This window comes from Phacochoerus africanus, chromosome 12 (genome assembly GCF_016906955.1).
Source record: "Phacochoerus africanus isolate WHEZ1 chromosome 12, ROS_Pafr_v1, whole genome shotgun sequence".
In the NCBI taxonomy this organism is placed as follows: Eukaryota; Metazoa; Chordata; class Mammalia; order Artiodactyla; family Suidae; genus Phacochoerus; species Phacochoerus africanus.
Genome location: NC_062555.1, coordinates 27,193,366 through 27,206,591, shown reverse-complemented (window position 1 = coordinate 27,206,591; position 13,226 = coordinate 27,193,366). Strand labels below are relative to the sequence as shown.

The 13,226-nt window shown below is 37.6% G+C and overlaps 1 long non-coding RNA gene across 1 annotated transcript in view; it reads left to right on the top strand.

Annotated features, from left to right (window-relative positions):
- Positions 1–12,720, top strand: part of LOC125112541 (uncharacterized) — an 80,091-nt gene extending 67,371 nt beyond the window's left edge. The window contains exons 3-4 of the long non-coding RNA XR_007131172.1: positions 8,385–8,790; positions 11,803–12,720. This is a non-coding gene — a long non-coding RNA (uncharacterized LOC125112541). The remainder of the gene's footprint in view (positions 1–8,384; positions 8,791–11,802) is intronic.
- The last annotated feature ends 506 nt before the right edge of the window (positions 12,721–13,226 follow it).

Sequence of the window (13,226 nt, the reverse complement as noted above, 5' to 3'; positions counted from 1 at the left end):
TTATAATTAAAGATTATAGAACTTTAGGTGTTATTTTTTAGCTGAAACAAAATTTTAAAAATCTACTCACATAATGAACCAAAATATAGATCAGAGCTGGAGCAATAATGACAGTCTTGAAAATTGGGAAGGAAGGTATAGCCTCACGAATGTCACTGAGCCCCTGAAAGAAGAGAAAATGATGGTTAGAAATGGTCTCCAGTTGTGACTGTTGAATGGTCTCCTGGCTCTGACTATATTTCCATTGGGTTTTTGGCCAAGTCACTGATATTTTCTAAGCATCCATTTCCCCTAAGATGAAATAAAGTGAATTGATTAGACTAGGTGAGGAAAAAAATGGAAAGAAGTGGAAATTTAAGGATGAATCTATTTTGATAGGAAATGTAATCTTAGAATATTCTTTGTAATGAAAGAAATGGAATGAACTTGAAGCACTCATCAGCATTACTTCATGAAATCGTTATTAATTTTAGAGTTTCTTCTTAAGATTTCTTATGAGGGTGTACATTCATGTGTTTAGCCAAACTGGAAATAATCCAAATTTATGCTTACTTTCAACTAATAATCTGAAATCAAAGAAATAGTGCAGATCTATTTACTTAAAGCATGATAATACTATTTGGTATCAACTCCTTATATTGATATTCTCTATAATTAAACCATAGACTTCTGTAATATAAAATTTCACAAAGAAAAAGATAATGCAATGTTGAGGTTTTTTTGTTTTTTTGTTTTTTGGTTTTCGGTTTTTTTTTTTGGTTTGTTTGTTGATTCGTTTTCCTTTTTCTTTCTTTTTTTTTTTTTTTAAAGATAAAACTGCTGTTAGGGGGTGGGACCATGCCCATTTACAAATATTCCTCTTTCCTTCCTTCCTTCCTTCCTTCCTCCCTCCCTCCCCTTTCTGTCCCTCCATCCCTCCCTTCTTTCCTTTATTGTTTTATTTTACTAAGAAGAAAATGTAAGCATTGTAACTTCTGATGGAAAAATATGTTATTGACTTGTCTTTGGGGCTTCAAAGCAGTTGCTAAATTAGCACTGGAAGTGCCTCATGTGGTTTTCATGTTTGCTTTTAAATGGAAGGGGAAATATGGGTGTTCTTGTCTGGACATTTTAACTTTAGATTCCTGAAGACTTCCTTATTTTCCAAAGTTTTGTAACAACCCCTTGACCGTGCTCTTCGGAGAATCCCCAAACCAGCTAGAGGGCCATAAAATAAGAGAATGAATGCAACCTTCAAATTCAGCCATCTTCCTGCTGAGAAGATTTTTAGGTATCAATCTGCAAAGTCTTTACAAATATAAAAGCCAAGGAAGGCGTGTTGAGCAAATATTTCACAGGACAGGTGGAAAAGCCTGAAAATTGGTGGGCTTAAACCAAATCACCAGTCTTTATTCACTCCACTATTTCATTAAGTAGAAATGTCCTGTCACTCTCTGGAATAACTGCAAAGTCTCAATCACTTTCATCAAGTGTAGAACTCTGTATCAAATATATCCTCCCTTTTCCACCCCCCATCATCTCATGGACACACACAAACTGTCCTAAAGAAGAAATGTCATGTTTTGGAAAGCTATACTATTTTCAAGTATGTAAATATACTGAATTTTAGGAGACATCTGTTTTGAATTTCTCAGTATACTGTGTATATTTTTATTCCACTATTTTCCCCAAAGTCTTCCAGATTTGTGATAATGGATGTACATCTAATTTTAAAATTTTACTGTCCAATTCAATAATGTATATTTAGTAACCACAGAAGTTTGCAAAAAGAAGTGTGCTTTCAATATACTATTGGTTTTAACTAAAGTGAAAAGTTATATTTAAAGGCAGTAGGAAAATTGAGCCCTTTGCCATTCCTTCTGCCATATGCCTCAAGCTATTTCCCATAATAGAAAGAAAGTGTATTTGTTCATATCTTTTGCCTCCAATGGACAGTTTTAGCTTTTTGATGGTAATTTTTATCACAAAGAGATGATGATAATTCCCTGGAGTGCCCTCAAATGTTTTCACTATAATATGGGAAAGCAGTGGTAACCTTAAAATGCTCATTGAAAGATATTTCATGAAGCTCATGTTGTTAATTAGGATCACAGTCCAGTCGTTTGGGTTCATCAAATTGTGCTTTTGTGGTTTCTTTTTAACTCAGTATAAAGTAGCAACATTTTATATCATTCAGGTGATGGTAACCTAACTGGACAGAATGTAGAATTGAAAATGTGAAAGAAAGTTTTATTCAAGGAACATGTAGGTCAAAACTCCATTTAGTAAACTATTTTTGCTACCCTAAAACCACAAAGAATTGAGGGGATTTTGTGACAAGTGATTGCCAAAATTATTTTTGTTTCTTTTTTACCCGGAAATAGACTGAAGCATACTATATTTTTATAGCTCTCGCTCTCTCTCTCTTTCCAGAATGACATATATCCTCTGTAAATATCCTTATGTAAAATATGCCTCTCCTGTGATAGAGTATGCAGTATGGAGAGAAATTAATTGGGTTGCTCAGATTAGTCTATATATGTGGCAGGTGCTTAACCTTTTAGGTAGCTGTGTAATACAATTTGTTGTTTTCTGTTCAGAATTTCTTCTTCTTTGAGCAATAAGCAGAAATCCAAAGTAGCATTAAGAAATGGTGTTCCCATCGTGGTGCAGTGGTAATGAACCCAGCTAGTATCCATGAGGACACGGGTTTGAGCCTACCCTCTACCCTCGTTCAGTGGGTTAAGGATCCGCTGTTGCCATGAGCTGTGGTGTAGGTTGCAAACATGGCTCAGATCTGGCAGTGCTGTGGCTGTGGTGTAGGCCCACAGCTACCGCTCTGATTCAGCCCCTAGCCTGCGAATTTCCATATGCCATGGGTGCAGCCCTAAAAAAGACCAACAACAACAACAAAAAGACATGTAAGTTTAGGCATAATCTGATGACCACAGATGACCACAGGTAACAGGCATCTCAATGAGAAAGTTGTAGTGAAAGAGAAAATAAGAGTGATAACATGACAATGGAATGATTATCAATGCTTTAGGCATCAATATACAATGAATTTAATAAAAGCAAAAGAAGTGTTGGAAAAAGAAGACCCTAGAAAAATTATGGTATTTTTAAAAGTATTTCTAATGTATCTTTTGGGGAAAATATCCTCTCTCTAAAATGATTTTAATAAAGAAAAAAGTCCAGGAGTTCCCTGGTGGCTCTGTGGGTTAAGGATCTGGCATTGTCACTGCTGTAGCTTGGGTTGCTGCTATGGTGCAGGCTCGCTCTCTGGCCTGGCAACTTCTGCATGCTGTGGATGCAGCCAAAAGAAAAAAAGTAAAAAAAAATACTAGAACATGTTCCCTCAAGCACATTGTAGTTGGTAGCATCTTAACTATTATGAGTAAGCCTTTGTGTTTCTTTAAATTGACTGTGGAACAAATTTTCCATTTGCCGAGACTTTTTATAAATATCAGTTTTATATAAATGTCTGATTTGGCGATAAATGCAATCCAATATGTACACCAGAACTCCGCTGGCCCTTCATAATTAATTACCATAGAAGATGTCACCACAAGCCAGGGAATCCGCCACTGATCACTTTTTTGAAACTGTGTTTAAATCCAATCCCACTTTTTTTTTTTTTCCTTTTTTCTGCACCCAGGGTGTATGGAAGTTCCTAGGCCAGGGATCAACCTGTGCCTCAGCTGTACCAACACCAGGTCCTTAACCTGCTGCTGTACCACAGCAGGAACTCCAACCCCACTTATTTTTAACCCTACTTTGTAAGATACTGAAATATGATAATTTGCCTCTAATGATTTAAATCTCAGAAAAAGCTGAAAAATCCTTAACTTGGCAATTTTGGTGCATATAGTAGATGATCAGATCGACTCACAAGGACTAGAATGAAAAATAAATTTCACCTGTGCTTAATGAAATACTTCTGCAGGTCATTTGATGGGCAGAGTCAGACTAGCTTATTATTATTATTAATGATTATTATTACTTTTATTTTCATTTTTATTGGACTTTTCCTCAATGGGAGAAGAGTATGTGGTTAAAATATTTAGATACCAGAGAAGGTTGGGGCACAAAACTCACTAGCAAAGTTATGTCTGGGTAAGAACAGAAGTAGAAAAACTCATTTCTAAAGAAGACGAGAACCCATCACCACCTTCTCTGCTCTCTCGCATAGGGACTTTCACTAAATAAAACTTGAAACAGTTAAGAGAATGGGCCCTAAGTTCTTCTACTTTCTCTAGGCCCCTCCACTGGATCCACAGAGATAACAGGAGTGTTTCAAAGATGAGAATATTATTGAAAGAAATACACAGTTGCTCAAAAAGTACTTTAAGGACTGAAAATATGTTTATGATGATTTTTTTTTTATTTTTATTTTTTGCTTTTTAGGGCCAAACGTGCCACATATGGAGGTTCCTAGACCAGGGGTTGAATTGGAGCTACAGCTGCCGGTCTACACCACAGTCACAGCAACGCGGGATCCGAGCCGCGTCTGCGACCTACACCACAGCTCACGGCAACGCCGGATCGTTAATCCACTGAGCAAGGGCAGGGATCGAACCCGCAACCTCATGGTTCCTAGTCGGATTCGTTAACCACTGTGCCACAACGGGAACTCCCTCTTGCACAATTTTGATTCAAAACATCCTTAGCTAGTAATTTGGTAACAAAAAGGTGTTTCAAGTGGAAGTGAGTACATTGTGTACATAGGATGATGAAAGTGGGATGGAGTAGACAGAACCCTAGAATTCCATTAGATACTCAGTGTTTCTGAGTCTCTGTGTCAATTGAAAATAACGCTTAATATTTTTATCATTCAGTGTTTCTGAGTCTCTGTGTCAATTGAAAATAACGCTTAATATTTTTATCATTCAGTGTTTCTGAGTCTCTGTGTCAATTGAATATAACGCTTAATATTTTTATCATTCAGTGTTTCTGAGTCTCTGTGTCAATTGAATATAACATTTAATATTTTTAGAGAATAAATGCTTGTCTTCATCCTTCAGCCGGACATACGATGTGTTTATTTGTACAATGATCACCATCTTTTCCGTAAAACATCTAAGTTACGTATGGACGTAGCTGTACTCATAGGGCTGAAATCCTTTGGCAGCTAAACTCCCCCCCCCCACCCCAAATCTGTGCATTCGTAGATCCTTTTCCAGAAGAAACTTAACAGTATTTGCATTTGGGTAATTCGCTCATCACTTAAAAGCATTAGCTTCATGGCTGGAATGTTGCAGCTGTTCAGCAGCCTCCAGGCAACACTAAAAACTAGTTTTAAGACAGGAAACTGGGAAGAGTAGTCTATTTAATTGGAGTTTCAGAGGGGATATTTAAAAAAGCACCTACATTGACTTTGATCCAAGATCATCTGGTTAATACCCTCACTGATTAAAAATTGTGAGCGCTAAAGCTACTCTATTATTAATAGTCCATAATGGATCGTTCAGAACCGTTCTACAAAGGTCAGTTTCCCTCTGCATTCATCTCCAGTAGCCGTTTATGATGACCACAGGAGAGAGGTTGCTTGTGAATTAAGTGCAAAAAGAATCATTCTGAAAAAATATAGTATAGTTATCACATATCTTTGCCGGAAACTAGGTCTTTCCCTGTATTCGTGGTGGTGAGGTGTCCTTACAGGGTTGTAAATAGCAATTTCAGGAAGATGGTATAAATCAAATCATAATTTTCCACTGTTACCCAATAACATTAAAGATGGTTTAACTCCGTCTCTGATAGATTTTCATTTATCATGTGGTCCTTTTTGAACATTTAAGCTATTTGATTTTCTGTAAATATGTCAATAGGAAAGGAAAGCAGCTGACAGTGACGATTTGAAAATTTGAATGGAAGGAAATATTCTTCCTTTCTTATTTCTCTCTCTCTCTCTGGAAACATATTTTAATGTATAATAATTCCCGTGTAGCTTTTTTGAGGAGAAACAATTATGAAGAATATAATGAGTAGTAAAAAAATTGCTAAAATATCTGGATTATTGCTACACATTTAATGAGGAACCTTTTTCCATTGGTTAAAACATAAAGGAATCTCTGAATGAAGTCTTTTGTCTTTTCTCTCCTCAATTATGATTTCAACAAATTGAGTTGCCACGTGGTCCTATTGTTCAAGGAATATTTTTAAAAGAAAAAAGTACCTTGAATTTTTAACTAAATACTGGGGTTTTGCCTATTTATTTTGTTATGTATGTATGTATGTATGTATTTGCTTTTTAAGGCCACACCCAGGGATCAAACCCACATCTTAATGGATACTAGTGGGATTCATTTCCACTGCACCACAATGGGAACTCCTGTTCTTTTAAAGCGTAGAATGGAGGAACTATTACTTAAGGTCTATATAATTATTCTTTTTGGCTAATGAAAATAAAAACAGGATTAAAAAATACAAACCATAGAACCTCATGTATAGAAGAGGTCATTAATCAAAACCAATGCCTAAATCCTTTAGACTCTCCAAACATATCATATGGCATCTATTTGATAAATAACTTGTGCTAAGGTATTTCATTTTCATAAGAGTTATTGAGCAATGTGATATTTAATGGACTCTTGATGTTTGGTTGAAATCCTTTCTCAGCCCACAGGTAGAGAGAAACTCTGGTTTCTACTACTGATAAATTAAAGTCCAGATAAGGTTCTTGCATATCCAAGTCTGTGTTAGATTATATTCACCCTTAAGGATAAATTCCTTTTTTTTTTTTTAGGGCAGCACTGGTGGCCTGTGGAAGTTCCCAGGCTAGGGGTCAAATCAGAGCTATGGCTGCTGGCCTACACCACAGCCACAGCAGCACCAAATCTGAGCCGTATCTGCGACCTACACCACAGCTCACAGCAACGCCAGATCCTTAACCCACTGAGGGAGGCCAGGGATCCAGCTTGCATCCTCATGGATCCTCGTCTGGTTTCTTACCGCTGAGCCACGATGGGAACTCCCAGGATAAATTCTTATAAAAGTAATTTTGACGAAGTCAACCCAAATCCACATAATGCATATCAGATCTTGATATGAAACATTTTATAAACTTCCCTATTTTCCAAATATAATATTTTATATAATATTAAAGCTACAAGAAATAATAGAGGTGCTGCGTTATACTTAAAAATTATCAAGTTCTGCTGATTTCATTTATTTTAAAAAGTCTATGCCGAATGGACCCCTAGAAACTCTTATAACTACTTTTACATCAAAAATTCTTTTTTAGTTCTCACAGATCATATGTTAAAATATATTTTTGTTTACTATTTTTTCACCTCCCTTGCACCATCCTAATCATTCAAACAATTTTTGTTGCTGCGAAGTCAGAACTTACTAGACATTCATGGGAAAGAAAATTGTATTACATATGTTGTTTCACAAAAGTTGATTTAAAAAACTTTTGGTATCCTGTTGATTGAAAGAACAGATGCCTGTATGAAGCCAGAAATGCATTCACAATATCTTCCAAAAATAGTAAGGTATTCTAATCACATAGTTAATGGAGTATGAAGTCAAAAAACATGAGAGACTCAAGGTTGTAGATTTTATTTTGAATGGAGTATGGACAATCAGAAAGATGTTATCAGTATTCTAAAAATATGGTGGTAATCGCCCAGTTTATAATATCCTGATACAATAAAAAAGTAGTATTTGATTGTTTTACATAAAAAACAACCAAAAAAGGTCTGTGTGTGTTTGATTATGCATATCTGGTCTCCTTCACTGACAAATTTTAAATAACCTGTATAAGCATGAGGTCTATATCTTTTTAAAAACTTGTGTGTTTCCTAGAAAAATGTGTATTTTCTGTAATACACATATTGGTTTTAATTTTTGAAGATTGATTTCCATGATTAATAATAAACCATGATAAGATAGGTTGAGTTACTAACACAGTAGTGTCCACTGGGGATTAATTTTTTTTAATTATTTTGAATAGCAGTCAACAGGTCTATTCTTTCCAACAGAAGGTTTATTCGACCATTCTTGCAAAGTCTTAGATGACAAGCATTATACTTTTTGCTAAAAATAAACACTGCTGAAGATACATTGGCACAGTTTGTCAAAGTCACAATGGTTGTACTATTGACATAATGGTTCTTCATTATGAAAAAAAAAAAAACTATCTTCCAATGAGAATTTGAATTTTTCACGATATTCACCACCCTCCAAACTCGACACTATCGTTATGCCTTTTTCTGTAAAAAAACAAAAAGGTTTTTCTGTTTAAAATTTTTTTCTTGTTAATTCATTCTTTAAGCAGTTAATTATTCATAAAGGAATAATTTTGCTGGCTCAGTATAACTGCAAAAGAAGCTCATGATTTTGGGGAAAATGCAGTAATGTATATATTTTCTTTCCTTTTTTTTTTTTTTTTTTTGCTTCAGGAAGAAGTCTAAATTTCAGAGCAAAGAAACTGACATGTTTTGCCAATAGCCAAACTTTGAAACACTCAAAAATATGAAGACTTGATGTTTAAATATACAATAATATTGAAATTTGAAATACTATTCTATGCAGAGCTGACTGACATACTTTTTGACTTAATTTATGACAGACACTCAAGGCTAAGAAACTATTTGAAAGGAGATCAGGAAATCTATCCTGACCACACTCTGCTCTCCACGGTCTGTGTTAACATTGGCGATTAAGACAAAGATGCTTTAGGTTAATCCAGGGTTCCTAATTGAGGAGAATTGGAGATTAATTATAACTTCTAAATCGACATCGAGCATCTTGAGAAGCACCTGTCTGGAAGGGCTCTCCCTGCTGTCAGTCGGCACCACCTACCAGGTAAGAAAACAACACAGCAGAGGTCTGATCTTATACCAGGAGTGTTAGTGTGCTGGTCTTTGAAAAAAATGAAACATTTTGAGGCTCTTTAGAAATCTAATTTTTTCATTTTTTTAATCTTAAAAGTGAGCCAGCAGCAGCTTGTGAAGGAAAGAAGCATGACTGTCTTAGGAGACCTAGTTTTAAATCTCCATCCCTTAAATAAAGGGTATTGAGCTTTCCTTTGCAGAATATCTATTATAAAGGGTGGATTAGAAAGAAATGGAACTAGTGTATGTGAGGATGATGTTATTATCCAGATTTCATCTAGGGAGGGAGTGAAAGCTCAGAGGGGTTATGTAACCATGCCAGTCAGGGGCAGACACCAGTCCAATGACCCGGTTCTTTTGTCTTTGTTTAGTTCTTATACTGTGTTTTCTAACAAGATACATCTTTCAAATTGCTATGATTCGCATGCAGAGAAAACCTTTACATGCATACACATAGTTTGTATTAAAAATGATGTTAACCCAACTTGTGATAATAAATGGGTAGCATAAGAAAGGATAAGAAAAAAATATTGATAATTGTAGGTTTTATTAAAAATAACATTTGAGAGTTCCCTTGTGGTGCAGTGGGTTAAGGATCTGGCGGTGTCACTGCAGCAGCATGGGTAGCTGCGGTGGCCCAGGGTCGATCCCCAGCCCGAGAAATTCCACTTTATTTTGGAGTTATGAAGTTTTCTTTTGAAATCTTCTCTATTGGATCAAACTGTAAATATTTGAGGTAGTATATAGTTTTTCAAGAAATGACACATAAACAAGTCTGTGAACACTTCCAAAAACAAACATCACAAAGAGAGCTAGTCTGTAGATTTCCAAATCTTTCCAGAAAATACAACTTTCTTGTAAAATTATAAGGGTTCCATAAGTGTTGGTTGGCCTGATTTGCCTGTGAAAAAATATTTTTAAATGTCTTACCGTGTATTTTGGAACATACATACAATATGGGTTTCAGATGTATAAATCCCGTTAGTATGTATATTAAAAAACAATCATGTTTTTCCCTCATTACTAGTAACTTTGCCAAATAGTACAAAGGTTGTGCTGGAAAGGTATTCCCTTCTCAAAAAAAAAAAAAAAAAATTTGTAAAGACGTTTTCCAAACTGAGTAGCATAGAATCATTTCCACAGTTTACTGGGGAAGGAAACCAGAAATTGTGTCAGGCCCTTTGCCGTCAACAGGAGAAAGGGCTATCAGTAATTACGAAGCTGTTGGAAAACAAAATTATAGGCCCCTCTGGGGTGTCAGGGTTTCAGTAGGAAAAGCTGTCTGGTCTGAGCCAAGCTTTGGCAGGACTCACCCTGGCTTATTCTGCTTTCTCAGTGAAGAACCATGTCCAAGCATTCATCTTGGCTCTCTCTGCATTGAGTCAGTCTCCGACTCTTTGATGCTTCCACTCTTTCTGTTGCAGTAGCCACAAGTCCCAATCATTACAATTATAATTACCCAGAATGAGCATCTCGGTAATAGGCACTTGAACAGTATAATTGGTAAGGTCAAAATGCCAGTGCTGAAACGTTTCATGAGATGCCATGAAAGGAAGACATCCTCTATGAAAATGGAAAAGGACAGGAGGATGGGGTCGGGGGCTCCCTAATGCATTTAAGCGAGCATCCCTTGGGTTAGGGGTTTCAGAGAGCGAGATGTCCTTTGCGTTGGGGAAGGGGCCGGGCGGGGGGCAGCCGTGGCTGTTCTTCTAAGGCCTCCTTGCTCACTTTTTCTCTTTGGAAGCGATTCATGTCCAGGAAGGGGACACTAAAGCTGATTAAACTCTGAATAGTCATGAAGGTGAGCCGCCCCTGAAATGGTCACCCGAACTAGAACTACGGCTGAAACTCGGGCGGTAGGAGCGCCTCCTTCCTGTTCGTGGGTCCAGCTCAGAGCCCGCGTGCTCAAATGTAGGTCAGGGCGTCAGGCGAGGGAAAGGACCGCAGACGGACACGGAGATGCTCCACTTCCCACACTTGCCCTCTGGAAGGACTGGCAGGGGCAGTCACTTAAATTAAACCCAGGTCATCAGGCAGGATATAGAATCCATTCCGAAAACAGACAAGTTGAGCATCCCAAATCCCTATGGCCTTTTACGGAGGCACATCCCGGTACCTCTTCGTGTTCCTCTGTCAATTCACGTTAGCGTTGGCTGTGCTTAAAAGCCGTATTTCATGTATGCGGTGACCCTCTTGCTCAAAGCAAAGAAACAGCTTTGGTTTATTTATGACCCACTAACCTTAAGAAAAACTGAAATCCTGGGAGGTCCCACTGTGGCGCAGTGGGTGTGGAATCTGACTGTGGCAGCAGTCTGGGTCACTACAGAGGCGTGGGTTCGATCCCTGGCCTGGTGCTGTGGGTTAAGGATCTGGAGGTGCCACAGCTGTGGGCGTAGGTCAGAGCTGCATCTTGGATTCAATCCTCGGCTCAGGACCTTCCTTATGCCATGGGTGTGGCAAAAAAAAAAAAAAAAAACCCTGAAATATTTAATATTCTCACAAGCCTAGGGATGGAGAAATCAAAGCTAAAATAAATCTGGCCTTGATACAAGTTGATTGTATGCCACCCACACAACCCTCCAAAATTAAGGTGAGAAGCAGAGGAAGGCATTTGTCCATAAATGGCCTTTTGCTTGGGGCTGTTTTCATTCAAGGAAAATTAGGCTAGAATTCAGATCTGTGCCTTCCACTTAAAATTCTGGAACCATGAGAGCGTGTTCCCCCGAAAATGGCACGACGCCCTTTCTTACAGGAACTGTAAAACCTCAGTACGGTTGAATCTCAATGTTCTAAAGATAAATATTTTACAGCCAAGGGTTAAGTCATGAAAATAAAGGTATGGAAGACATAGGATTAGTGAACATAGTGATTGAAAGCCATGTTTGAATTAGGGAGAAACTAACAGAGCCAACAGAGCAGAGTATGGAATAAAAATAATGGAAACTATAGATCCCTAAAGTTTATTCTCTTTTCTGACACTTAGGGTACCTACGAGATCCTATTCCAGTTGTGGAAAATTTAAACTGCTCGGAGGTGAGGTATTATCTTCAACAAACTATAACTGTGAGACATTATCCAGTTTAGTCCAAGGAAAGAAGAAAGAGTGAATTACTGAATTTCTGACTACTGTTTTATGTGTTTCGGACATTTAATAGAATTTCTTCTTGTTGTAAGTGAATCGTTTATATTTAAGAATTTTAGGGTGTTGTGTTTCGTTTTGTTTTTTGGCCCTACCTGTGGCAGGCAGACGTTCCTGGGCCAGAAATCAAACCCACGCCACTGCAGTGACCCAAGCCACAGCAGGGACAACGCCAAGTCCTCAGATCATTAACCTGCTGAGCCATCAGGGGTATTTAAGAATTTTAAGTTCATTATATTCTGCTAAGGACATCTAAGAAACCATTTGGGGAAACGGAGAATGAGCTTATGCATTGCTATTCATTCCAAGGGCCCTACAGCTTGGCTCATTAGTAGGCCAGTACCGGTTTTATGTTAATGCGAAATACATGATTTAGACTCTTTTTTTCATAGCATCCCTATTATACAAATGTTAGCAGACATGCGGAGAGATGAACAGGCGTGATCGAGAATAGTTGCACATATTGACCGGACACTAATATCTCGATGAACAGGCAAGAGAACAGGACTGGTGTCCTTCCAGGTATCCTCGAGAACGCAAACCGAGTCCCCAGTCCCAGGGCAATAGTCTTTCCAGCAACAGCACAGAAATAGCTACTGATAAAGCCTGTTCTCCTAAGGCGTTTTATTCTGTAGGGAAAATGGGCTCATTTCAAAATAATTAAACACGGCAAAATGCAGAGTCATCCCTGTTTATATTCTAAGACTATTTGTCACCTCAATATGTACTTTCCAGAGATGACTAACCCTTTTTCCCCTAAAAGAGGAAAAAAAAACAATCAGTCTCCTGCGAACAGTTTGTCTAGAAGGTGTTAAACAATGGGTGACAAAATATTTTAACGGAGGGAAATATTAGACTGTATCACAATTTACTGTCCCCATTTCACTTAGATGTCAAAAACAGGTGTCTCCGTTGAATAGTCCATGGTCGCCTGCAGGGTACCGTTCCGAATTGTGGGTTTTCTCACCCACTGATAATTATAACCACATCGGATGCCAGCTAAGTGTGTGAAGTTGTGGCTTTCTACCCTGGTTTTGATACATGCGAAGTGACTGTTTGAAAACTGATGGCGGAAAATTATTGAAAGGGGGTCCTAAGAATATACGCACTGCCGTTTCCCGTAATTTAAAAATGTGTACATCACAAAGCCCTCTTGGATACAGGGGCTATGAAAAGGAACACCAAAAAGTAAATAAAAAACAGTGTGAGGATTTTCATATCAAAAACATTGGAAATGGGTGGTTTTAAGGCATACCTTGGTTGTACCT